At 38.5% G+C, this 27,751-nt stretch overlaps 1 protein-coding gene, 1 long non-coding RNA gene and 1 other non-coding gene across 3 annotated transcripts in view; 2 read left to right on the forward strand and 1 right to left on the reverse strand.

The window, feature by feature from the left end:
• Window positions 1-27,751, reverse strand: part of Cacna2d3 (calcium voltage-gated channel auxiliary subunit alpha2delta 3) — a 929,381-nt gene that overhangs the window by 751,572 nt on the left and 150,058 nt on the right. The window lies entirely within an intron of this gene.
• Window positions 2,390-2,496, forward strand: LOC125358917. Its single transcript, XR_007212436.1, has one exon. It is a non-coding gene; the product is annotated as a U6 spliceosomal RNA (small nuclear RNA).
• LOC125358576 lies at window positions 5,085-27,000 on the forward strand. Its single transcript, XR_007212334.1, has 3 exons — window positions 5,085-5,337; window positions 6,814-6,816; window positions 26,965-27,000. It is a non-coding gene; the product is annotated as an uncharacterized LOC125358576 (long non-coding RNA).

Raw genomic sequence — 27,751 nt, forward strand, 5'->3', positions numbered from 1 at the left:
GAGTTTGGGAAGAACCAAAAACATGCAAATCACTGATGGAAGTCTCAATTCCTGGGACCTAAGTACTTTTTCCTACTGCTTTTAAATATGACTGTACATGAAGAAAAATTAGCCCATATTTTTTCTAATTCCTCTGTCCTTCATTTATCAAATGCTTTCTTTGAGAGCTATTTGATATCCAAGGAAGCTTTTGAGTATTTTGTAAGTCTTTAGATTTTCCTCCCACTTTGAATGAGGAAGCTGCTTTTTTGCTAACAGCACACTAAAGTTAAAACTCAAAAGACATTAGGTCAGTCTGAAAATTTAAACTCCTCAAAGTACAACTGGGTTCTAACCTATGAGAGGGAAAAAGATAAGCTTTCTACATATCTACATCTATATGTATTTCTTTTTCTTCTTATATGTATCAAAAGGAAAAGACATTTTCTTAAAAGGGTAGTATCTCTGTTAAAATGTAGTATTTATGCTGTGAGAGCCTGGTAATTTGGGGCTCAACTAACTAAAACATAAAGGTTAAAATGAATTTACCCAGGTGTCCATAAATAAATATCCAGGTGCTGTAACTCTAGCTACTTAGGGGGCTGAGGTATGAGGATCAATGTTCAAAGCCATCTGGGGCAGAAAAGTCTCTGTGATTCTCATCTCTAATTAACCAGCAAAAAGCAGAAATGGAGGTGTGGCTCAGGGGTAAAGCACTAGCTTTGAGTAGAAAAAGCCAAGCAAGAGTGTGAGGCCATGAGTTCAAATCCCAATACTGGCACAAAGATAGACAGCTAGCTAGACAGACAGACAACCATTACAACAACGTATATGCCACCACTAGCCATGCTGAACTCCATGGATTCTCTTTAGACTACATGGCTGATACACTGGGTTGCGGTGTCATTTTTAAGAGAAAAAGATAAAACATTAACCCTTTATTCATCCTATGAGCAGATTACTGTAGTGCCAAAAAAGGAGAAGAGCTAAGCACACCCTTCATCTAAGTTACTGGTTTGGATAACTAACAAATCTTAAGAGTTCAAAGCCAAGTGATTTATTGTCCTTAACTGTTCTGATTTTCAAAGAAAAATTTCCGCGGACACCGTGATTATCTTTCATCATTGTACAAGATATATTAAATAAAAGAACCTTTCCATTGGCTCTTTCTTAACACTTGAGCTGAAAAATCAAGCCATAGAAGTGATATGAGGACAGGAAGTAAGAGCAGCTTCCTGAAATGCTGGTCTGTAATCTTCGTAATCAGCAGAGGACACCACCCGCCACATCTGGGTGGGCACCAGAGCCCATTATGCTAATGATGATTGAGCTGGATGAATAGCAAATCTGCCATATTGTGGCTGGGCAGTGAGTACGGATAAAACACCAGCATTCAGGACATACTGCTGGGAGGCTTCCTTCTGTCTCTACAGACACAACACAGACAGCAGGCAACACTGTCACTAGAGAAGGGAATATTCTTTCTGACTCTGCCAATGGATCCATGTGAAAACTGGCTGCAGTTTAACAAATGCCATCTGATACGCAAGAAAAAGAAAGAAACAAAATTCCGGTCCTAGCAGGTACAGATATCATACCTTACAGAGGTGCTTACTCAGTGTTACCTTCTATCACTGTGAACTTCATGAGGTAAAAAGGAAGGCCATGTGGCTAACTCAGTGCTATGTTGCTGGGGACCAGCAGAAGAAAACTTGGCACACCAGAGTGCTCAACAGGTGTTTGCCAAATCACTGAAATGATGAATACACAAACTAGTCTCCCAACTGCTTAAGAGAATCATCCAATCACCCGCTGCCTCATAGGCTGTATTCAGCATCTAAAGTCCCAGAAACCATAGGTAAGAAAGGCAAGGGATCATGGGCTCTGTGGTGCACTATCAAATTTCAAATCTCACATAACTCCATCCCTGCGTGACCTTAGGCAAATTACCTAATTTCTCAGTGCCTTAGATTCCCTCAGCTGTGAAACGATGATTAAAACAGTGTTCCCCACTGTGGTATTCTCAAGATTACAGGACAATCCATGTGAGACTTACATAGTGACTGGTTAGCAATAAGCTCTCCACATATGTAAACTGTTCCCAGCCACTATTTTTCCTATGCCATGTCCGTAGACAGCCACCAACTTACAAGATTCCAAAGAGGATTATCAGTAACTATAAATTTCACTAGTCTCAACAGGAATTAATACAAAAATGTACTACAGCATAAAATAAGTTGACATAATCACAGATACAGTATGTGTTCCATTTCTGTCCACATACCACAAAACATGTGTTTTTGATGTACACACACATCTATAGAATGAGCCTCTTCAAAATTATGTTACAAGTCTGTCAGAGTGGTGACCCATAATTGAGGGAAGTGAGAGGACTCAAAAAACAAGTTTCGTGCTCGCTTCAGCAGTACATATACTAAAATTGTAACGATACAGAGAAGATTAGCATGGCCCCTGCTCAAGGATGACACGCAAATTCGTGAAGCGTTCCATATTTTTTGTTTAAATCCAAAATAAAACCTAATTCAAATTAGAAAAAAAACAAACAAAAAAAACTTAAGTTTCATCTGTAATGTTCTCATTATAGAGCAAATGTATTCTTGAATCCTTTAAATTAAAATTTTTAAATTATTTCTAAGTTTTTATTGTTATTAAGATAATGTCGGGGCTGGGGATATGGCCTAGTGGCAAGAGTGCTTGCCTAGTATACATGAGGCCCTGGGTTCAATTTCCCAGCACCACATATACAGAAAACGGCCAGAAGTGGCGCTGTGGCTCAAGTGGCAGAGTGCTAGCCTTGAGCAAAAAGAAGCCAGTGCTCAGGCCCTGAGTCCAAGCCCCAGGACTGGCCAAAAAAAAAAAAAAAAAAAAAAGATAATGTCCAAAAGAGTTACCATTTTGTAAGTCAAGTAATAAGCACATCTCTTTTTGGGCAATGATGTCACCCCTTTCTTTGCTCTCTCCAAATTTCCCCCCTCCCATCCTCACCCACAAGTTATATAATTGATTTTCAACACAGTGTGGACTGAGTACCACTGATACATTTGTTCACCCTTTGTCCCTCCATTTCTATGCTCCCTTACCCCCTCCAAGGCAGATAAACAAATAAGACAAAAAAAAAAAGAAAGTACAAAAGCCAAAAAACAAACAAACAAAAACTCTTCACCAACAACAGCAGAAAATAAACAAATAAACCTCTGTTTCCACTTCCTGAGATGCATTTTGATAAATATTATTTTACATGTTCAGAAATATATAGGCATCTTGCCTATATGTTCCTCTCCTAAGTGTATCCTCTGTTTAGTCTCACTGTGTAAGAATGTCTAGAGTATTGCATAATTTATCATGTCCCAGTGTATTTTACATATACCTTTCACATATGAGAGAAAATACCTGTTTCTTGTCTCTCTGAGCTTATTTTACCTCACTCAACATGATTTGTTCAGGTCCATCCATTTTCTTCTGCTTCTGAGAAGTCTTTTAAATTTATATTTATGACTTAAATTTCAATTATAATGTAAATATTAATCTTAAATTATATTTGAAATTTTAAATTATGATTTAATGTATTGATTTAAAATTAACTGATTTTAATTTTGATTTATTTTAGTTATTATTTTATTATTATTGTAAAGGTAATGTACAGAGAGGTTACAGTTCCATAAGTCAGGTAATAAGTACATTTCTATTTGAACAGTGTCACCTCTTCCCTCCTTTTCTGCCAGTTTTTCCCTCCTGACTCCCATCCCCAAGTTGTATAGTTCATTTTCAACATAGTGTCTAGTGAGTATCATTGCTGCATTTCTTAACCCTTTGTCCCACCATTTCTGTGCTCCTGCTTACCCGCCCCAAACAGATAAACTTACACACAAGACAAAAGGTACAGAAATCAAAAACAGCAAAAAAAAAAAAAAAAAGGAGAAACAAAAAACAAAAGGCAAAATACAAAAAAAAAACCCTCTTGTTCCCATTTCTTGGAGTTCATTTCGATAAACATTTTGTATGATCATATGGACATACCTACTGAGCCTTTGTGATCCCCTCCTGAGAATATCCTCCTTTGTTCTCACTGGTGAATGTCTAGAGTCCTGTATAATTTATCATGTCAAAGTGTACTTTGTCTTTTTTTTTTTTTTTTTTTTTTTTTTTTTTTTTTTTTTGGCCAGTCCTGGGGTTTGGGACTCAGGGTCTGAGCACTGTCCCTGGCTTCTTTTTGCTCAAGGTTATCACTCTAGCTCTTAAGCCACAATGCCACTTCTGGCTTTTTCTATATACGTGGTGCCGGGAAATCAAACCCAGGGTTTGTATGCAAGGCAAGCACTCTACCACTAAGCCATATTCCTCGCCTGTATTTTTTTGTCTTTTATCATCCAGTGTGTTTACTTGGAGATTTATAGGCACATTCTAGTTACACAAGGGGTCTGGCTTACTTCACTTCATATAACTTTTTCCAAGTCATTCCATTTCCTTACAAATGGCACAATATCATCCTTTCTGATGGAAGCATAGAATTCTAACATATATGTATGCATGTGTGTGTGTGTGTGTGTATATATATATATACATATATATGGATCAAGAAAATGTGATAGAGCTATTTAGATCCATTCATCTGCTAAGGGGCATCTGGGTTGATTCCATGTCTTGGCTATACTAAACAGTTCTGTAATGAACATGATTGTGCTGATAGCTTAAGTGTGGCCTTACTTGTGATCAATTAGATAAATGCCCAGCAGCCAAATTACTCTGTTTAGTCTTTTTATGAACCTCTAGACTGCTTTCCAGAGTTGTTGAACAAGTTTACATTCCCACCAACAAACAGTATAGTAACATTCCCTTTTGGCAACATCCCCACCAGCATCTGTTATTAGTTTTCTTGATAATAGCGATTCTAACTGGGGTGAGGTGGAATCTCGATATTGTTTTGATTTGCACTTCTTTTATGGCCAGAGATGTTGAACATTTCTTCATGTGTCTATCGCCTATTCTTATTTCTTCTTTGGAGAAGTCTCTCTTTAAGTCTTTAGCCCATTCATTGATTGGGTTGTTGTTTCTTTTAGGGTTTTGTTTGAGAAAGCTTTAATATTTTAGGCTCTAAGTATATTTTACTTATGAGGCCCTTGCTTATGTATAGCTAGTAAAATCTTCTCCCCATCTGTAGGCTTTCTATGTATCTTGCTAGCTATGTTCTTTGCCATACAGAAACTCTTCAGTTTGATGCCATCCCATTTATCATGTCTTTCTTTGATTTGTTGTGATTCTGGATCTTTACTTAGGAAGTTTTGACCCATGCCTAAGAGCCCTAGTGTTTCCCCAACCCCTTCTTGTAATATTGTCATGGTATCTGGCTCTACATTGAGTTCTTCAGTCCATTTAGAATTGATTCTGGTGCAGGGAGATATATAAGGATCTAGATTCAGCTTTGCACAGGTGTATAGCCAGTTCTTTCAGAGCCATTTGTTGAAGAGGCTGTCTTTCTTCCATCCCGTGTTGTTGGCTTCCTAATGAATTAATAGGTATGAAGGTTTCGTTCTGGATCTTCTATTCTGCTCCATTGGCCCTCAAGCATAGTCATGTGCCAGTACCAAACTTTTTTTTTTTTATTACTATGGCTTTGCAATAGAGTTTGAAGTTTGGTTTTGATATTCCTCCAACACTGTTCTTCCTGATAATTGTTTTTATTATTCAAAGTCTTTTGTCATTCCATATGAATTTTTGAATTACTTTCTCTATATCATTGAAAAATGTTGTTGGGATTTTGATGGGTATCGCAATGATTTGTAAATAGCTCTGGACAGTATTGCCATTTTCATGACATTAATCCTTCCAATCCAGGAGCATGGAAGGTTTTTTCCATTTTCTTAAGTCTGCTTTAATTTCTTTTTTCAGATTTCTAAAGTTTTTATAATAGAGATCCTTCACATCTTTAACTCCTAGGTTTTGGGGTTTTTTTGTTTGTTTATTTGAGGTTATAACAAAAGTAGTTTGTTTGAGGCTATAACAAAAGTAGTTGCTTTCCTGATTTCAGTCTCAAACTTCTCATTGTTGGCATACAGAAAAGCTACTGATTTTCTGGGTTAATTTTATCTCCTGCTACTTTTCCAAAGTTTTGGATTATCTCAAGTAACCTAGGGAGAAATATATCGGGTTCTTTAAATATAGGATCATGTAATCTACAAAGAGGGATAGTTTTACTTCCTCCTTCCCTGTTTACATCCTCTTTATGTTTTTCTTGCCTTATTGCTCCTGGTAGGAATTCCAGTGCTATATTGGAAAGGAGTGGAGAGAGTGAACATCTTTGTCTCATTTCTGATTTTAAAGGAAATGGTTTTAACTTGTCACCATTAAGTATAATGGTGGCTGGAGGTTTCTCATATGCAGCCTTTATCATATTGAGGAATGCTCCATGTTCATAATTTAATTTAAATATTAACTGATCCTATATTCAATTTAATTTAAATAGTAATTAAATTTATTAAGTTATATTTTAATTCTAAAATAACCTAGTGGTCACTTTAAATATTAATTGATTTAAATTTAATTAATTCAAATTATAGTTGTATGATTTTATTTGTTAAGTTATAATTTAAAATTTTTAACTTATAAGTTAAATTTTCAGTATACATTTTTACAATTTTTACAAAACTACACAATTTTAGTATGTCTTTGCAAATGTATACAATTTTTCAGCATACATGTTTTAAAATATATATTGAAAATAGAAACAAAAAAAGGAGATGAAAAAGTTAAATCATCTTTGTTATCAGTTCTGGAAGGAAACAATGTGGCCGGCTGAGGAGGGAACAGTAATTGCAGAACGTCTGCAGCCTACAATGGCTCCACTTTACAGTGTGCAAATGCAATGTGCCTTCAGTGGAACACTTTAAATGGTTAGTTTTTATGTTTTCATGGGCAGCCATATGTAATATGATACTCTCTCAAGTGATGCTTGGTAGCTAAAACAATCTCAGGCCCTAGACAGCCAAGAGAAACACGGTATTCTCTATAGCATGCAGTGTTGCTAGCCTAGGATGTCCAGGTTAGGTGTAGCAAATGAATGTGCAGCTTACATTGTGTACAATAATGTGTTTATCAGGATGTGACCCTAGTGTAAATCTAGGAGCATCTATAATTGTACAAGGGCTTCTTCTTGTCAAGACATAGGTTCACCTGGCAAGAAAATTGCCTGCCTTTTCCTACTCCTTTGTGCCTGCCACCATCACAGTACTTGTTTCTGTGGGCTCAGCAGATACCTGTACAGAATGTTAGATTTAAAGGGAAACAATCTAAAATCCTTAAGGTATTTGATAAGGACCCTTCTTTTCTCAGTATCTCTTTTGAGAAATTCTTAACCTTATGAGGAAAGACTTCTGATCAATCAGGATTTTAACTAGTTTGTTTACATTATAGATGCTTGTGACTACAAAGAGGAACAAATGTCTGCTTTTCAGCCTTCCTGCCATGGGCCTACCGTGGTTCTTTATCCCCCACTTTCCCTATTTGAGGGAACTCTGTTTAAATAGTGCTCCTTTCACTACAATTCCTCCATTTCTCATCATGACCTTGGAGATACAATAGCTTTCTGTCCTGGTCCTACCACAGCCAGAGCCTGTGATGTGATATGCAGACATGCACTTGCAAGACTGGTCTTGCAGCCAAAGCAATCACGTCAGCAAAATCTACCCATCGTTGCTATAGATTTATGTTGGTCCAGCAATTATGCAACCTGTCATGGGTTCTGGGAATAAGCTAAAGTGAAATATGGAATTCCTTAGAGAAGAGAAGCAAAAAATCAAAAGGGATGCTTCCTCCTCCCAGCCTCAGAATGTCAAATGCTTTCACAACCCCCTCCCCCACCTGCCTTAACCGGATTAGTAAGCATCACCAAGGGAATGTGTGCCATTCCTGTCAGGGAAATAGAAAGACCATATACCCCACATTCTAAGAATTCCAGCATGGCACCTCACTAAGGGACATTCCTATTTGTTGGACTAAACCCCTAGGCGCACGGAAATATTTCCCCCTTTTATACACCTAGGGTAGTATCAGGTAGAATCTAAGACTTGGTATTGCTAAATACACAAAAGACCCTACATTTTCTTTACTTTGGCTGCCTATACTGAAGGAATGACTGAATCTGTGTCTTTCACCCATTGTAAAAAGAACATCTGAAGAAGGAATTGTAATGTCTTTCCACCCATAACAAAGCACTCATTCATTCAGAGAGATTCTAAAGTTGCAAAACTATCCCATGCAGGTAAAATAAGTACAACCAAAAGCCTCCTGTGTCCATTATGCCCTTATTATTATCGACACAATGCACTTGCTAGGATGAAGCATTCAGCAATGAATAAATTAGTCCTGGCACCAAGCTCAAGCCCCCCATGATACAGACAACTGAAGGAACCTGGAGGCCCAAAAATGAAAATAAACTCCAAACATAAAGAAAAAAATGGGCTTGAATATTATTGATAAAACAACTTTTTACATGGATTAAATCAGAATCAAAGCATCCACTTTAAAGCCTAGCACTGGTGGCCTTGCTACTCAGGAGGCTGATCTGAGGATCACGGTTCAAAGCCAGCCTGGGCAGTAAAGTCCATGAGACTTTTATCTCCAATTAACCACCAAAATCCAGAAGTGGAGCTGTGGCTCAAAGTGGTAGAGTGCTAGCCTTGAGCAAAAGAGCTCAGGGACAGTACCTAGGCCTTGAATTCAAGCCCCCTTACCAACTAACAAACAAAACACACATCTGCTTTCATGTGAATATCCCATTCCATAACACTCCATAACAAAGAAATTGACTCACTTGAATGAGGTCACTGTTCAGAGGAAAAGGTAGGCTATTTAGCTATTCTTACTAGAAATTCTCACTGAGCATTTATAAGCCAGGACCCAGGGAATAAGGCAGACAATGCCCTAATTCTCCTTATCTTCTAGAGGGAAGAAAGGTAAACAGATGAGTTCAATTTTCATATGAAGCCATTCACACAAAGCAGTGTTTCATGATATAAAGTTACTGGGCAGGAGATTTGCATTGCCTTGTAGGTACCAGCAAATCTAAGGAGATGACATTAGCTTGGACTTAAATAGTGAGCCTGGAGTATAAGAGATTAGGAGAAGAGCATCAAAGGCAGGAGAAATGTGATTGTCAGTGTCCTAAGCAGAGAGGGTGGCATGTCTAAGGAAGAAAAAGGACCAATATGGCTGCAGACCTGTTGAGCACTAAGGAGAAAGATAGAAGATAAAGGAGGAGGAGAAACATCCAGAGGGGCAAAAAAGACAAGGTATAAATGTGAGGCATTCAACTAAGGGATTTGGCCCCCAGGGAAAAAAATGAGACCAATAAGACAAGTTGTAAAAACATCACTGTACCATATAATATATCACTGTACCATATAAAGTATCTGCTTAGAAAGTAAGCCAGGTGTTGGCAGCTAATGCCTGTAATCCTAGCTACTTAGTCAGTCAGCTAAGAATGGGAAGATTATGGTTTGAGGCCAGCCCAGGCAGGAAAGTTTATGACATCTACTTCATAAACCACAACTGGGTATAGTCAAACATGCCTATCATTCTAAAATACTTGGGAGACTAAGATTGGGAGGATCACGGTTCTAGGTCTGCCCAGACAAAAAGGTCTACAAGAGTCTATCTCAATAGAGAAAACTTGGATTGCATGATACATGACTATAATCCTACATTGAAGAGATACCTAAAAGAAGCAGATTGCAGTGCAGGTGCAAGCCCAAATAGAAAGTGAGACTCTATCTCAATTTATGTAGTACTGTTGTTGTTTTTTCACATAATAAATGGTCCAAGTAGGTAACCAAAGAGCTGATTCCACATTTGCAAATACCAAACATTACTAGCTTCAGCAACTAGAGGAAGCTGAAAATCCTGGATTCCCAAGGAAGAGAGATAAAACATGTTTATTCAAGACTCCTCTGTCCATATATTACCAAAGTTTAGCAGAGCAGCTGGTCTCTAAACACAACAAAATTCCTGAGCATTGCAAAAGCTGAGTGGCTAGAATTCAGGGATTTGCTTCAACAGCTGCTGATTTGTCCTTCTCAGAAGTCCCCATTTTGCAGCTACACAAACATACTGGCAGGCTTCTTTTCTAACTAAATGGACTTTTCATTTGTATGTTTCCTTCACATACAGCCTTTGTGATGTATACTTAGGATGCTGTAATCATAAAAGTTACTTTAACAGACTCTTCCAAAGAACAGGTGGCTGGGATCCAACTCAGTACTTGGTCCCTGAAGAGTTCTTTTCCTTTCTACTATACAGTGAAAGCACATCTTCGTGGCCCTCAACAGAAATGAAATTTCCTCCATTAAGGGAAGTGAACTTTGACTTTTTTATTATTATTCATTTATTTTTGGCCAGTACTTGGGCTTTAACTCAGGGTATTCTGCTGTCACGTAGCTTGTTTGGTAAAGGCTGGAGCTCTACCAATTGAGCCATCTCTCCACTTACAAGTTTTTGCTGGTTAATTGGAGATATGAATCTCTCATATGTGTTGGTTCAGGGGTAGATCTGAACTGTAATTCTCAGATCTTAGCCTCCTGAGTAGCTAGTATTATAGGTCTTAGCTACTGGTAACTAGTCAATTTTTCTTTTCTTCTCTCTTTTTTGTTTTTTCTTTGGTCAGTTGTGGGACTTGAGCACTGGACCTGGGCGCTGTCCAGTTCAAGGCTAGCATTTGACCATTTGAGCCACAGTGCCACTTCTGGTTTTCTGGTGGTTAATTGGAGATAAGAGTCTCACGGACATTCCTGCGGGGGTTGACTTTGAACCACAATCCTCAGATCTCAGCCTTCTGAGTAGCTTGAATTATAGGCATGAACCACTGACACCCAAACAATTTTTCATTTTTAGACGGTAAGTTTGTACTAACTGTGTATAATGTAGACAAGGCAACCTAAAAACAATCACAAACTCCTAATTGTTGGCCAGATCTTCATTTCTCCATCACAACTCTCAGGTCTTCCTGTCTTCCTGTCTTCCAGTCAAAAGAAGGCTATCCAGATACCAGATAGGTCCATGTCACAATACTTCCTGGACAGGCAAAGTATCTTCCTACAAGCTCCTAGAAATAAGTCCAGGGAAGGCTTCTGTTGGTTTACACCAAGTCATTGGCCATTTAGAAGCCACCTCTGTGTCCAGGGGGATGTGAGACCTTGGTCAGCCTACCTTAGATGCTTCTTCACACTATGGCAAGAGCTCCTCACAAACCAGAAGGAGAGGGACCCTCCCAAAGAACTCAAAAAGTAGGAGAAAGAAAAGTATGATGCTCTAGCTAATACATTAGCTGTTCTCCATGACAGACATGTGAGTTAATGAGGCTCTATGCTGTGAAAGAGTGATGTGGAATCCTTCTCCCTAGACCTTATGGTCTGGGGCTCTGAGATTTTCTGGTTCTTGCTATTGTCGGTTATTTATTATTAATCATTTCTGATCCCTTCAGGTGTTATGAAAGTGTTCAATCAATACTTTCAAACACTTACATGACTGAGATGAAATAGAATCACTTACTTCTAAAATCTTCCCCAACCTTCCCAGCCTTCCCTGCTGAATGCTGATAGCATGAAATCTCCTCTGTTGAAAGTGTAGAAGAAATAAATGTGCTGCTACTGGAACATCGGGACATCTCAAAGACAAATTAAGTTTATTGGTGAAGGTGGTTTCAGGCCCACAAGCTATGCTTGAGTCAATCTTATTTACTCTTCCTTGGCCTTCATTGTCTAGTGTCATCCACAGCTGCTGCCCCCTGCCTCAGCCATTCTTTTACATATTTGTCTACACAATCATTATCTTTATATTCTTCTGGAGCCCAGAGCCTCATTTACTTGGGTCACTGCAGAGCTTAAGCATTGTTTACAACAGCATATGCTAAATACTGGTAGACTATAGAGTTAATTATCTATAGAATTCCTTTTTCTGTTACCAATTCTCAGAGAATCAACTTGGAAATGCTACAGTAAACATCCATTAAGTTAAAAAGTATTGATATGCCTAGTAATACCAGTATCAATTTCTAAAACACAGAAAGCCCCTGAGGTCATAAAGGTTACTATACATTGACCTATATTTTTAACTTCCTCTACCACTTATGAACTTGTACAGTTGACTTTCTAATAAAGCCATTTAACAAAAAATTCTCTCAAGTTCTACCAGCTATTGGCTTTCCCCAACATAATGGTCAGGTTGCTGTGAGGACTAAATGACCAGCAACTGCTGAGACTATGCCCCCTTCAGAATTCCTTAGTTGTCTTTGACTTCCTCCCTTCTTGACTTCCATCAGTGTTGTTTTCCCAAAAATAGGCCTCTGAAGGCCACTGTGTTCAGAAGATACTCAACAAGATACTTTTAGAGTTGGCCTAGTGCAGCCACGGAAATATACTAGGCCCACTAACATCTGCCAAATAACCCTTTGCATTCATTGAAGTCTCCTTGCTTTTCTGTTGGCTAACAAGTATTTTAGATAAGAAGCTTACTCCAACTAAAATAAATATTTCTAAAAGAAAGCATTCAGATTCCTGACATGAGAAGAACTACTAAAACACAACAACAGGAACGGCAACTAAACAACACTGCTGACACCCAGAAGAGTAGGGAAAGAAATAGCTGGTGGGGGGAAAAAAATAGGTCCATAAACACAGTAGGGGCAAAGTTCCCCCAGCTCTCATACTACACACAGCAACCAATTATTCTCTCAAAAGAAGAATGCAGGTCTTACATGAAGTGGAACAATTAATTTCACGCTTGTCATCCTGCCCTCAATAGTAAGTTGATTTGAATCAGATATTTGCGGTACATTACAGCTTGCAGGGGACAGTTCTGGAGCCTTCTGAGCTGACGGACTGCCGAGATGGCTACCATTGTAAAACAATCCATCAATAAGAGTAATTATGGTATTGATCAAAGCAGTTGGCTGCTTCAGATTGGAATCAATTCTCAGGAGTTGCTGGAAACAGAAATGTCTAATGGACTATTCCATCACTAGTCACTGCAGCAACTAAAACAGCTAATATTCTGGAAAACTCTTAATAATTACTCATTGGATCTGCATTCTTGTTTCAGTGGTCATAACCAGACCTTGCTTTCTGTAGCCTGAAAGTCAGTCCAGGAGGATAAAGGAAGAAGCTGGCAGATCTATCAAGTGCCAGCATTAGTTACAAGAAGTAGAACAAATATTGTAGAAAACTACATTCAATAATTTTATTGTTAATCTGTTTTTCCAGACTGAAATAGAGACCAGGAATAAGACAGCATATTCTATGAGGTCAGCTCTTACAGAGAGAAGAACATTGTTTCAGAGTCAGCCACATCAACAAGAAAAATCCCACTGCCAATAAATTCTCATGTATGGGTCTGTCACCATTATTCCAGTACATACAAAAAATCTGGACTTTCTCAATAATAGTACAAACTTAGAGAGACCTGCAACATAGCACCTAAGTTTAATAAACATGCTTTCTTTTCCCTTACTCAATGCATGCTAACTTATACTCAGGCTAAGCATCTATGAGACACAAGAAGATCCATGAAGTTACCACATCATTTATCAGATGTTGCCTTGCTCAGTACAGTCAGAATGACCGTTCCATTTCTAGTCATGACAACCATTGACATAGTGATTTGAGCCATGCCACATACCTTGGTGACAAGATCGCAAGTCTACAGAGGAGGTAGAGTTGATCTCAAATCCCTTTTCAAACCTCAATGTGCACAGCTTTCTTTCAAGATATAATCCAAAGCTGAATCTTCACACACATATTTTTTTGTGCCTAAATTTGGCAACAATAGTCTAGATTTACAGATATTTTTTGCTTCATGATTTCCTTGCCCATCCACTATGAGACTTGATAAAAGTATAAATATCCCCCTGCCTCCAGGAATCCATTTTCACCTCAATAACCAAGGGTTAAATGATTGATCTGGGGATAAGCTGTTAGAAAAGGCTTTACTGTAAGACACATAGAATGACCCAAGAGATTTCCAAAGCACCTAGCTATGTTGTGGGGAAGGAGCATAATGAAAGACCCAGGAATATGATAGGAACATGATCAGTCAGCACATAAAGGGTTGGAGAAGAGGCTTCCAAAGAATATTGGGAAGCACACAGGAAGGGCCTTGAAGACAAAGCTCCAAGAACTATACATTCCCTTGCAGGCAACAAGAGGATTGTGTTAGGTTCCTAAGTGAAGTTGAAATCTGACAGGAACACTGTTTTAAGAAAGGTTGACATAGGTCATGGACAGTCTGAAAAACCAAGAGAACATTTGAGTACTCCATAAAAGACATCCTCACACCTTCTCACAGAAGGGATTCTGGAAAGCAGCCCTTCCACCACACCTAAGAAGGTCATCTATGATACTAGCATAGACCCTGCCAGAGCAGCAAGCAGATAACTCAGGCCAGAGAAGCAGCAACTGTACCATCACGTTTTAACAGGGCAAAGGAATCTGACCAGTGAGAGTCGGCTCTGCCCAAGGGAAGGTTGCCCCACCAGGAGGAGGAAGCTCCTCCCAGGCAAGAACAACTTTACCAGGGTAGACACAGATAAAGGCAGCCCCTCCCCTCTGTAGGGAACAAAGACATTCCAGTCATATAGCAGCTCAACCTGCAGCTTGGCTGGCTCCAAGAATTAAAAAGCCAAAAGTCTGTAAAAATCTCAGAGGAGGGAGCTGGGGGGGAGGGGGACTGGATAGGCCTTAAAAGTCAAGAGTAGCTCCAGGCTGGGCCAAAAGAGTGTCTCAGGAGCTAGCCCCTCTGGCTTAAAGCCACTGATTCCAGACACCCCACAACCCCACCCACACTCAAATTCCCTTGCAGACTCCAACCTACAGAAACCATCCTCCTGCATTACACACAAAGCTGACACCCCCCCACACACCCCCACTAAGGAGAGACATGAAGACACCAAGTTTGAAAGGCAGAACTTTTCTCTGCCCACTCTAACTGATTTGAGAAACTAGCTATGCCACAAGAAAACCTGACTACCCCAAGGAAATCAAAGGCACAATCAGGACACTGGATAGCAGACATAAGGGAGACAAAGATCTCCCAAATAAATTGAAGAGTTCTTTTTTCTAAGTTTAATTTTTTCTAGTTTTTTTCTTTCTTTTTTCCCATTTTTTTCTTGCTCACTGCTGTTGTGTATCTTCCTAGATACATAGCCTACAGAGATTACTAGGCTTCATCCTTAACTGTGTGCATTACTTAAATCTTACTATTTTTTATTACTCAATTTTCTGCTCTTAACCTTAGTATTTTTAATTTTAGTATTATTACTTTATACACATGTTTTTATTTTTAAGTTTTTTCTTGTTTTTTTCTTTATTTGAATTTAATTCTGTTTTCTTCCTTCTGTTCCTTTCCTTCTGTACATTTATCTATTCTTACTATCTCCTTCTGTTGTTCATTATATCTCTTAATCCTTCTAATTTTCATCTTAACCAGTCTTCCTTTATTTCTGGTTCTTCACTGCTTCTTGCTTTTCTGTAGTCCATTGATATCAAGTTTTTTGTTCTTGAGCTAAACTGTATCTGTATGCTTTTTTTTTGCCAGTCCTGGGGCTTGGACTCAGGGACTGAGCACTGTCCCTGGCTTCTTTTTTGCTCAAGGCTAGCACTCTGCCACTTGAGCCACAGTGCCTCTTCTAGCCATTTTCTGTATATGTGGTGCTGGGGAATCGAACCCAGGGCCTCATGTATATGAGGCAGGCACTCTTGCCACTAGGCCATATCCCCAGCCCCATCTGTATGCTTTCTGACTATGTCAAAGTGGCTCATTGTGTTATCCTTTCAGATAAGATTGCTTTAAAGCTCATGACATATGTCTTCACAGATTGCAAGTATAAATAATCCTCACTCCTGAAGCACAATACCCCTTCCCTAACAAAGAAAAGGAGATACAGATAGGGGACTACCAATCTATGATTTTGAACCTCTAAAATTTGTGCAGTTACAGGGTTAAAACCATTTCCTCTAAAATAAAGAATGAGACAAGGATGTCCATTATCTCCTCTCCAATACACTATAAGAATTCCTAAGCAGAGCTGTAAGGCAAGAGACAAACATCAAGGGGATCCAAATAGGGAAAGAAGAAGTAAAATTCTCCCTCTTTGCAGATGACATGATCCTGCATGTACAGAACCCCATAGATTCCTCTCCCAAGTTACCTGAGCAGATATGAAACTTTGGCAATGTAGCAGGGTATAAAACTAACCTGCAAAAAATCAGTAGTTTTTCTGTATTACAACAAGAAGAGCAAGGCTAAAATCAGAAAAGCAACTCCCTTTATAATAGCATCAAAAAATACCTAGGAAATACCTTAACTCAACTATGATGAAAACTATAATGATCTGAAAAAAGAAATTAAAGCAGATTTAAGTACATAGAAAAACCTCCCATGTTACTGGATTGAGAAGATTAACATTATGGAAATGGCAACTCTGCCCAAAGCTATCTACAGATCCAATGCAATACTCATCAATGTGCCAACAACATTCTTTAATGAAATAGAAGAAGCAATTAAAAACTTCATATGGAATAATACAAGACCCCCAGTAGCAAAAAAAGTCCTTAGCAGGAAAAGTAGTGCTGGAAGAATATCAACACCAACTCTCAAACTCTATTGTAGAGCCATAGTTATAAAAACAGCTCGGTGCTAACACACAAACAGGCCTGAGGACCAATGGAATAGAATTGAAAACCTAGATGTTATCCCACAGACCTATGGCCACTTGAACTTTGATAATGGAGCCAAAATCATCAGATGGAAAAAACCCTCTTCAACAAATGATGCTGGCAGAATTGGCTACACTTATATAGAAAATTGAAGTAAGATCCCTAGATATCACTCTGCACCAGAAACAACTCGAAATAGATCAAAGGCTTCGAGGTAAGAGTAGATACCCTGAAAATATTACAAGAAGGGATAGGGGATACACTAGGGCTCCTTGGCACAGATCAAAACTTCCTAAATAAAGATCCAGAAACACAACAAATCAAAGAAAGGCTGGATAAATAGGATTACACTAAAGTGCAGCACTTCTGCATGGAAGAGGACATAGCTAGCAAGATAAATAGAAAGCCCATGGATTAGGAGAAGATCTTCACTAGCTATACAACAGGCCTCATATCCAAAATATACCTAGAGTTAAAAAACTTAAATCCCCACGAACAAATCCTCAAAGAAATAATCACCCCATTACTAAGTGGGCTAAATAATTAAAAAGAGACTTCTCTGGAGAGGAAATAAGAATAGCCAATAGACACATGCAGAAATGTTCAATATCTCTGGCCATAAAAGAAATGCAAATCAAAAATTACATTAAGATTGTACTCACCCCAGTGAGAATGGTTATTATCAAGAAAACAAATAATAACAGATGCTAGCAGGGATGTAGCTAAAAGGAAATGCTACTACACTGTTGTTGAGAATGTAAGCTGATTCAACCAATCTGGAAAGCAATATGGAGGTTCCTCAAAAGACTAAACATAGAGTTCCCCTATGACCCAGCAATCCCACTCCTGGACATTTACCCAAACAATCACAAACAAGGCCACACTAAAGCTACCAGAAAACTATGTTCATTGCAGCCTTAGTTACCATAACTAAAATAAGGAACAAACCCAGATGTCCCTCAGTAGATGAATGGATCAAGAAAATGTGGTATACATACATAATGGAATTCTATGCTTCAATCAGAAAGAATGACATTGCCCACTCGTAAAGAAATGGAAAGACTTGGAAATTTTTTTTTTCTTTTATTGCTAGCCCTGGGGCTTGAACTCAGGCCTGAGCATTGACCCTGGCTTCTTTTTGTTCAAGGCTACCACTCTATTCTTGAGCCACTGTGCCACTTGCAGCCTTTTTTGTTTATGTGCTGCTGAGGACTCAAACCCAGGGCTTCATGCATACAAGGCAAGCACTCTACTGCTAAGCCATATTCCCAGCCTAGAAAAAATTCATATTAAGTGAAGTGAACCAGACCCAAAGAACCACAGGTTCCATGGTTTCCCATATTTGTAACAATTAGTTATATCTCTAGGATAGTCCTAGCTGAGGATCACAATATTTCAACAGCCATGTACATATGATCATATAAGATGATGCTAATCAAAATGAATTCCAAGTTATAGAAACAAGAGGGGTTGTTTTTATAGCTTCCCGCCAACTAGAACTGAGGACCAAACTCAGGGCCTTGAACTTGCCAGGCAAGTGCACTTCCACTGAGCTAAATCTCCAACCCCCTTGTTTATTGATGTACTTGTGAATTTTTTTTCTTTTTTTCCCTTTGGTTTATCCCCTTTAGTTATTATTAATATTTTGGTACCCTATATTTTGTATATATGTTTATCTGATTTGGGGAAAGGAAGGTGAATAAGAAAATGGTGAGACAAAGGACAAAGTGTGAACCAATGCAACAGTGATAAATACAAGACACTGTGGTTGGAAATGAACTTTACATCTAAGAGGGAGATGGGGAAGAGGAATCTGGATTGGGAACGGGAAGTGGGAGACAATGAGGGAGGGGGTAACAATGTTGGACAAGAAATGAACTCATTACCTCACCTTTACAATAAAATAAAATAAAAAGAAAGGTGGCCCAAGAATTATTGTGTGAGATGGACTATCTAGGAAGTTATCACAAACATTCAGAGGTGAGTTCATACTAAAATGCTCAAAATTTTCAAAAGAAAATTTCCTGTAGTTAGGACATTATTTCCAATAGCAAGTAAATACTCATGTGGACATTTGCTAGTGCAAGTCCTAGTGTTGAATTCTGTTCTATTATTTGCAAGCTACAAAAGTGACTGCAGCATTATGAGGAATTTGAGGATTGTTAGCTATCCTCACAGCTTTATAATCACCCCAGTGAATGTGAAAATCAGTGTGGACAGTTTGAAGGTAACAACAATATATTTATTTAAAGGTTTAGCAAGTTTCAACACCAGAATAACTCTTAACTCTTCTTGGCCCTATAAACCCTATTAAATCATACATGATTCCACTTTTTAAAGGAGGGAATTGGGTTTAGACATTTTTTAATCTGAGAGAAAAATTTGTGCAATAGAGCCCCAAATGTCCATTGCACATGGGAAACATTCTAGATGCTTGTCTTCCCTCCACAACCAAATATTCATTTCACTGATAGTGAGATAAAGGAAGCTAACAATTGTCAACAGATATTACTCTAGTGCTTTTATCTGCATTTGGCAGCCCCTTTGAGTTAGGTCTAGAGGACAGTCCTATTAAAGCTCTTCATGGGAAACTCCATTGATAAAGACTCCACAATGCAGATAACAGCTGCCTTCATACCAGAAATTGCATGGAGCCTCTTAGTGCATGCAACCTGCTGTATACAGCATTTCCCCCTATCTTTCTTGCTGATTCCTGTGAATTTCTGACAAGGAGGATTTCTGACAAGGAAGCTGTAAGAAATTTACTTTATTCAAATAAGTTAGTAATAATAGCAAAGACAACAATAACACTAATAGGAACTAACGCATGAAGCACTTACATCTGACTGCTATTTTTGGTGCTTAGCATTTAATTCTTATGATTTTATGTATTGCTCACTATTCTCATCTCTGTTTTCATATAGGGAAGCTAAAGCTTAGAAGCATAACCCTATCTTCACAGATTAGCATAGATAGGTGCATGCACATAACCACAAAGAAATAATCAGAAGTTTGTATTTGGTGATTACATCATTGTACTCCTATAGAGTTAAAGTATTGCATTGTTCTAAATCAGCAATAGTTTTCTAGAGGTTACCAACTGAGTTCCCGTTGGTTCCTGGGCCACTTCCCACTCAAAGTGGAAACGCAAAAGTAAGGAGGAAGCCTTACATTGTGAAATAATAGAGCTCTTTCCCACATGCTGCTCTCTCTGTATCACATATTCTAGGGAAACCCAAACCTGCCATTTGAAAGAAGAGCAACCCTCTTTAGACCAGGGCTTCTCAAGAAGTCTAGGGTACAGGGATATCCTTATTTCTGAGCTCATCCCAGCCCTAATCTTCATGTTGGTGTGACTTGCTTCAGGTGATTATAATAAATCATATTTTAAAAAATATCTTTTAGAGATTTTAGAATGAATCCTTGGATTAGAAGCATTAGTCTCTAACACTGATAAAGCCTCCATCTAATCTAATCTTGCCACTCTTGGAGTCTTCCTAAGGGCACCATGTGCATACAAACCCACAAATACTTCCTTCAAATCAAAACATGTAGAGCAAGAATAGAGACCCAGTCACAGCCTCTTGTTCTGAAAAGAATTAACACACCAAAGCTCATTGAGCTGAGCAAACAAACACCTTAGAAACAGTGTTATTACAGTTATTTCAAAATGTCACGCCAACATGAAGATGCGATGGGCCGACAGAGCCTGAAAGAACTGGTCACATGAGGAGACTTTGAATCATAAGTACTAAAGGTTCAATTTCAGAGCCGTACATAGCCAGATTAGCACAGAATGATTCTGTGATAATGAAAATCAAATCCTGACCATGAAAGACAAAGTGTGAAAGAGTACACAAGTTTGTGAGGACAGGATAGGTTGTAAAATGAGAAGGAAGATGCGCAGTAAGGATGGCTATTTTCTTGGGACCTGGTCTTCCCACATGCTCTTTTTACCCTGATTCCTTCAGACTGTCAGTCTCAACACTTCCCTTAAAGTGCCCTCGGTCAACAGCAGGCTCCAGGATAGCAGAAGCATGGGAAGTAGGCTGTGGATTAATTTAGATGTCTGGCACAAGCTCCCTGGTTAGAGGAAGAGGAAGAGGAAGAAACATAGGGGGCCAAGGATGAGTCTCTGGTTCATAGTGAGAACTAAAGCAGCCCTTCCTCCTTGGCCAGGTGCACAGTCTGCAGGGACAAGATGTTCCTCCTGTGGAGGAACAACAGAACACCATCAAAACATGGTGGCCATGAGACACCTAGAATACCAGCCAGCTGTCCTCAACCACAGAAATGATACACACCTGGCTCTAAGCTATCACATCACCATAATTAGTACAGTCAGATAATGCTTGTCCACAGTAAAATTAAGTTGTCCTCAATTTCTGGTGTGAAACCCAGTTCAAGAAGGCCAGATTAATCTTCTGACGATATCATCATCAGACATTCCTATAAAGGATAGAAATAGAGCTTTCCTCTTCAGGGAAACTACCTATCTCTTAAAATACATGCATAAAGTGAATATGACAGAGCGAGTGAGAGAGAGAGAGAATGAGAGAAAGAATGAGAGATTATGATGGCTAAAAGGTAGCTGTAGAAAGAAAAATGAGATACCTGGGATCCAGGTATTTTCCACAGTGGTATCTTGGGAGCTCAATAAAGGAGAAATTCTAAAGAGATTACTGTATATATATTTTTAAAATTAGATCAATACTAGAACCAAGCAGGTTTCAACAGGAAGGCTAGAACAGTAAAACACCAGGGCCTCACTATGACCCAGCAGGTCTTCAAATTTCACATTGCTGTTCTGTCTTGTAAATGAAATCATTTTAAAACAATATCATTTTGAGATTTACCAAACTACCCCCTAGAATCAGGTTACTTGATACTAATTCTGCTCTCTATCAGTCTGTATTCAGGTTCCAGTGTAACTAAACCCACTTATATTCAAGAAAGGAGACACAGATTTCAAGGGCCAGAGCAGATGTAAGGCAAACATCACTTAGGAAAGAAGGAAGTAACTCCACCTCAAACATTACTCTAAGAGCTGGGTGAGATGTGATTGGATTGCTGTGCAGGGGAAAGCTGAGAACCTTTTCAATCAATACAGGATGGATGATGGATTTGAGGACCCTACTCATTCTCACTCACTCCAATGTTGTTGTCTGCAGATTCTCAATAAACAGGGGCAGATGACAGTAAAAATGTCTCCACAGAGTGCTGACATTGCTAGTTTTTTCTGTCCTAAATAATCAATGGTTTCAAATTAAGGTGGTTGTCTAGATGTATTTTGTGCCACCTAACTTCAAAATGTACACAAAGAGCTAGGAACCTATATCAAAAGCTGACTCCACTTCAGCCTCAAAGGAAAAGTATGTATGGCCTAACTCCCTTCACCTCAAAGAAGCTTAACTGCTCTCCTTAGACTTCCTGTACCCAAAAGCCAACCCACTCTCCTTCCCAAAACACTAAGACAAGATTAGTGCCATGTAGGCACAAAATGCTGCTGGAAATGCTCCTTGGTCATGTCTTGAACATGTCTACTAACCCATGAAACCCCAGATAACTACCCCTGCACAACACAATCAATCTATGGCTCCAATGATCTGTGCCCATAGTCTGCAAGCTGGTATTGGCTCTGGGCCTTCCTACGTACTTAGAAGGGTTTCTTTCCTAGAGGGCTCTTTCCTAGGATCATCACTTCTCTTGGTCACTAGATTAAATGCCTTCATTGAAGATTAAATCCAACCTTCCCAAGCTAGTGAAACCCAGTCACTAACTACCTGCTATCTGGCATATTGCCTGTTCTGCCAAGTTCTAGCCATAGTCTATTTTTCTCTTCATTTACTTCCTGTCTTCTCCTCTTCTAGACTATAAGCCCCCTGTAAGCCTTGGTAAATAAAATGGATTCAAAGTTCTTTTTTTTAAGTTTAGTTTAATTGACAGATAAAATTGCATGTTTATGTTACATAGTATAATATTTTGATATGTGTATACACTGTGGAATCAAGAGACTTAATATGCATTATCTCACATGCTCATCATTGCATGTGTTAAGAACACTTGAAATCTACCCCATTGGTAATGTTCACTAGACAATATGCTTTTGAGTTTATAATTCTGCTGTCACTTATCTACCATTGACCATAAAAATAAGGATTTCACCCAGGTACTCCAATATGTAAAATAGAACCAAGTCACCCAGTCATGGCGACAAAGAGAAAAAACAGTGGGTAGGGTAATAACGATGCTCAGTGGTCACAGTGGCCGCCACCAACCTTGTGTCTTCACAGGCACAATGTATCAAGTGTACATTGTGATCCTGAGAAGCCCTACCAAGTGCCATGAGCCCTCTGCAATTTCAGTCCTAACTGTTCTTCTACTAAGGGGAGCTCAGGGGACTCTGATCTCAAAAGCTTCATCATAGCATGTTTATTGTCTTTAGGTATTTGTAATCGTTGTGAATTGCCTTAATATTATTGAGATAAAAGGAAGGATAGTCCCACCATTCACTTCCCCCCAAAGTCAACAGTTTGGGAATACAATGCTAAGTGCTTTTTAGTAGCTAGAGTTTTCCAGAGAAAAAGACCTATGTGTCTCTGTGTGTGTGTGTGTGTGTGTGTGTGTGTGTGTGTGTGTGTGTGTGTGTGTCAGAGAGAGAACAAGAAAGAGGCAGACAGAGGGGCAGGGGAGAGAAAGATTTAAAGAAGAGGAGAAAAGAGGCAGAGAGACACAGAAAGAGTTAAGAAGAAATAGTTTCTTCGAAGTACAACAAGTTCAAATGTGACTGGCACTTGGAGACCCAGAAGAGCCAGTGGTGCTGATAAAGTCTGAAGGCAGTCTGTGGGAAACTTCACTCTCATCCTGGGAGGCCGGTGGCTTTAGTGAGGCCTTTAACACATTGGATACAGCCTACCCATATTATGGAGAAAAAGCTATGTATTTAAAGTTCACCAATTTAAATATACTCATTCCAAGCCACACTTCAAAGTGATACACACAATTAACCATCACGTATCTTTTTCAATTGGACACTCATATGCATCTCCTTAAGCCATGCTTAGTCTTCAAACAAAAACAGCAGCACAATCATAACTCTGATTAACATAATAAGACTACTATGTGTACAACTAAATAAAAAATAAAAACCTTTTCCCCCCAAAGTATTTGAATGACATTCAGTTATCTCCTTGATGTCTCATAACTCAACTTCTATAACAAAGTTAAGAATACTTAAATATTGTAAAGCTAACACATCTTGTGTTACATTATAAGGAATAACAAAAGAAAGAAAACAAAAACATTTGTGTGTGTGTGTATATATATATATATATATATATATATATGTATCTGTATGTGTATGTGAGAGCGAGAGAAAAAGAGAGGGAGAGGACAGAGGGAATATTCATAACAATTACATCTCTCCTTTGTGTAAATGCTCACATAATGGCAGCGAAGATTCATAACCATTTCTTCTACCCATGGTGTATTGATTCCTCTTGCCCACAGAAAGAAACTCTCACTTGCTCAGGGTTCTTCACTTGGTGAGGTGGCCAAACCTTAAGATTTATTTGATTCAGCTAAGGTTTCAAAAACAAAATACCATGTATTGACTGAAGTCATAATGGTGTCCTTATAAAGCACTGCCTGTCCCTTGTGTATTAAAGCAAAGCAGTTGAAACAAAATGACAGGAAGTAAAACATGTTTTTCAATACTGAATGTTAATGGTTCTCCAATGGTAAAAGGATAGAAGATCGTCTAAGCAAATGGAATCCAAAACAGGCACAAGTAAACATCATAATGTCTAATAAAATATACTTAAAACTAAAATCAGCCAACAGGGATAAAAAACATCACTTCATATTAATAAAGAAAATCACGAGGAAATTATGAAATTACAGATGTTAATGTATATGCATACCAAATAGCAGTATACTCAGGTTCATTAAACAAACACTTCTAGATCTGATAGACCCCAAAATAGTAACCATGGGATTCTTCAATACCCCACACATACCAAACAAACCATCAACAAAGAAACCCCAGAAAAAGAACGGACAAATAGGATTATGTTAATAAGTTTCTGTGCAGCAAAATAAGCAAGTATGTAAACCAACAGACAACCTACACAATGGGAGAAAATCTGCCAGCTATTCAATAGGTAAAAGATCAATAAATGTCAAGAATATCACCCAAAAATTAAACAACAAAAGAACAAATAATCCAATTAATAAATGGTCTAGTGAACCGATAATTCTCAGAAGAAATAGAATTGGCCGATAGATACATGAAGACCATTTCAAAACCTCCCTTAGTTACAGAGGAAATGCAAATCAAAACTTCACTTAAGATTCTGTATCATAACAATCAGAATGTCAACCCTCAAGAAAACCATAGCAAATGCTAAGAGGATATGAGCAGAAAGGAATCTTCATTCACTGTTGATGAGAATGTAACTAGGTATAACCAGGCTAAAAAGCAGTTAGGAAATAAAAAAATTTAAAGTAGACTCATCATACCACTATTTAACATATCTCTGAAAGAACGTAAATCAATATGCAAGAAAAATACCTGCATACTCATGACTATTGTAGCACCATTCAAAATACTCAAACTGTGGAATCTGCCAAGGTTCCCAACAACAGATCAGTGGATATAAAAACATATGTGTCCATAGAGTCCATGTTTCTTTGGGTCTGGCTCACTTCACTTAGTATAATTTTTCCAAGTCCTTCCATTTCCTTACGAATGGGGCAATGTCATTATTTCTAATAGACGCATAAAATTCCATTATGTATATGTACCACATTTTCCTCATCCATTCGTCTACTGAGGGGCATCTGGGTTGGTTCCAGATTCTAGCTATGACAAATTGTGCTGTGATGTCTCATAGGGAATAATTAGCACAGGTTTAGGCTAGTCACAGCAGAGGATCACAACAGCCCAATAGGCCTTATGAACACATAAGATGATGCTAAGTGAAATGAACTCCATGTTATGGAAACGACTGTCATATCACTGTTGTAATTACTATCAACATGCAACGTGAAAGCTTCTATTATTGATGATCCTCTTGTATCACCTTCCTGTGGTTATACCTGCACTATCTCTGTATCTTCTCTGAGTACATTGTAAACTGTGTATACTGGTATTAGAAGTAGGAAAATGAAAGGGAATACCAAAATTGAGAGAAATAGGGTAAAAAGACAACTACAAATGCAATACTTGCAAAACTGTTTGGTGTAAGTGAACTGAACAACTCATGGGGGGAAAGGGAAAGGGGAAGGAGAGAGAGGGGAATGAGGGAGGAGGTAACAAACAGTACAAGAAATGTATCCAATGCCTAATGTATGAAAGTGTAACCTCTCTGTACCTCAGTTTGACAATAAAAATTTAACAAAAAAAAAACCAAATACACACACATCATACAATATTACGGAGCAATAACTTAAAATGAAGTAAAAATATCATGGATTGATGACCTAAACTACAGAAATTCTTTTTTTCATGGTTCAGTGTCAAAGTGATGGCAGGACTAGCATCCAGGTGCTGGCATGGTTGGCTTGTAGTGAGGCTTCTCTCCTTAGCTTGCAAAAGACTACCTTCTTGCTGTCATCACATGACTTTCCCTGTATGCCTCCAAGAAACATCCCTTTGGTCTGACCCCTGGTGGATTAGGGCCATCATTTTACCTTAATTACCTTTTTTTTTCTTTCTTTATTGTCAAAGTGTGATACAGAGGGGTTACAGATTCATATGAAAGGCAATGAGAGAAGTCTCTTTTTAAGTCTTTAGCCCACTTGTTGAGGGGGCTATTGGTTCTTTGTGGTTTTTGTTTTGGAGGAATGTAATTTTTTTAGTTCTGCATATATTTTAGATATGAGCCCTTGGTCAGTTGTATGGCCAGTAAAGATCTTTTCCCAAAAAGGCCAGAAGTGGAGCTGTGGCTCAAGTGGTCGAGTGCTAGCCTTGAGCAAAAAGAAGCCAGGGACAGTGGCTCAGGCCCTGAGTCCAAGCCCAACGACTGGCAAAAAAAAAAAAAAAAAAAATCTTTTCCCAATCTGTGGGCTTTCTGTTTATCTTATGAGCTATGTCCTTTGCCATGCAGAAGCTCTGCAGTTTGATGCAGTCCCATTTGTCCATCCTTTCTTTGATTTGTAGCATTTCTGGGTCTTTGTTAAGGAAGTTCTGTCCTGTGCCAAGGAGCCCAAGTGTTTCTCCTACTCCTTCTTTTCGAGTTTTCAGAGTATCTGTTTTAATTTCGAGGTCTTTGATCCATTTGGAATTGATTTTGGTGCAGGGTGATATATAAGGATCTAGTTTTAGTTTGTTGCATGTGTTGAACCAGCTTTGCCAGCACCATTTGTTAAAGAGGCTATCTTTCTTCCATCCTATTTTTTTAGCTGCTTTATCAAAGATTAAGTAGGCATAGTTCTGTGGGTTCATTTCTGGGTCTTCAATTCTGTTCTATTGGTCTTCAGGTCTGTTCCGGTGTTTTTATTACTATAGCTTTACAGTACAGCTTGAAGTTGGGTATTGTAATTCCTCTAGCACTATTCTTTCTGCTTAGGATTGTTTTTGCTATTCTGGGTCTTTTATTTTTCCATATGAATTTCTGGATTGCTTCCTCTACTTCATTGAAAAATGGTGTGCAGATATTAATGGGTATTGCATTGAATTTGTAGATAACCTTTGGCAATATTGCCATTTTGATTATATTAATCCTCCCAATCCAGGAGCATGGGAGGCTTTTCCATTTCCTTAGTTCTGCCTTAATTTCATTTTTCATGTTTTTAAAGTTCTCATCATAGAGGTCTTTCACTTCTTTGGCTAAGGTTATTCCTAGGTATTTTATATTTTTTGAGGCTATTGCTACATCACTAGCCATAAAAGAAATGCAAATCAAAACAACATTGAGATTCCATCTCACCCCAGTAAGAATGTCCTATATCAAGAAAACTAACAATAATAAATGTTGGAGGGGATGTGGCCAAAAGGGAACCCTACTTCATTGTTGGTGGGAATGTAAACTGGTTCAGCCACTCTGGAAAGC

This window comes from Perognathus longimembris, chromosome 10 (genome assembly GCF_023159225.1).
Source record: "Perognathus longimembris pacificus isolate PPM17 chromosome 10, ASM2315922v1, whole genome shotgun sequence".
Classification (NCBI taxonomy): domain Eukaryota; kingdom Metazoa; phylum Chordata; class Mammalia; order Rodentia; family Heteromyidae; genus Perognathus; species Perognathus longimembris.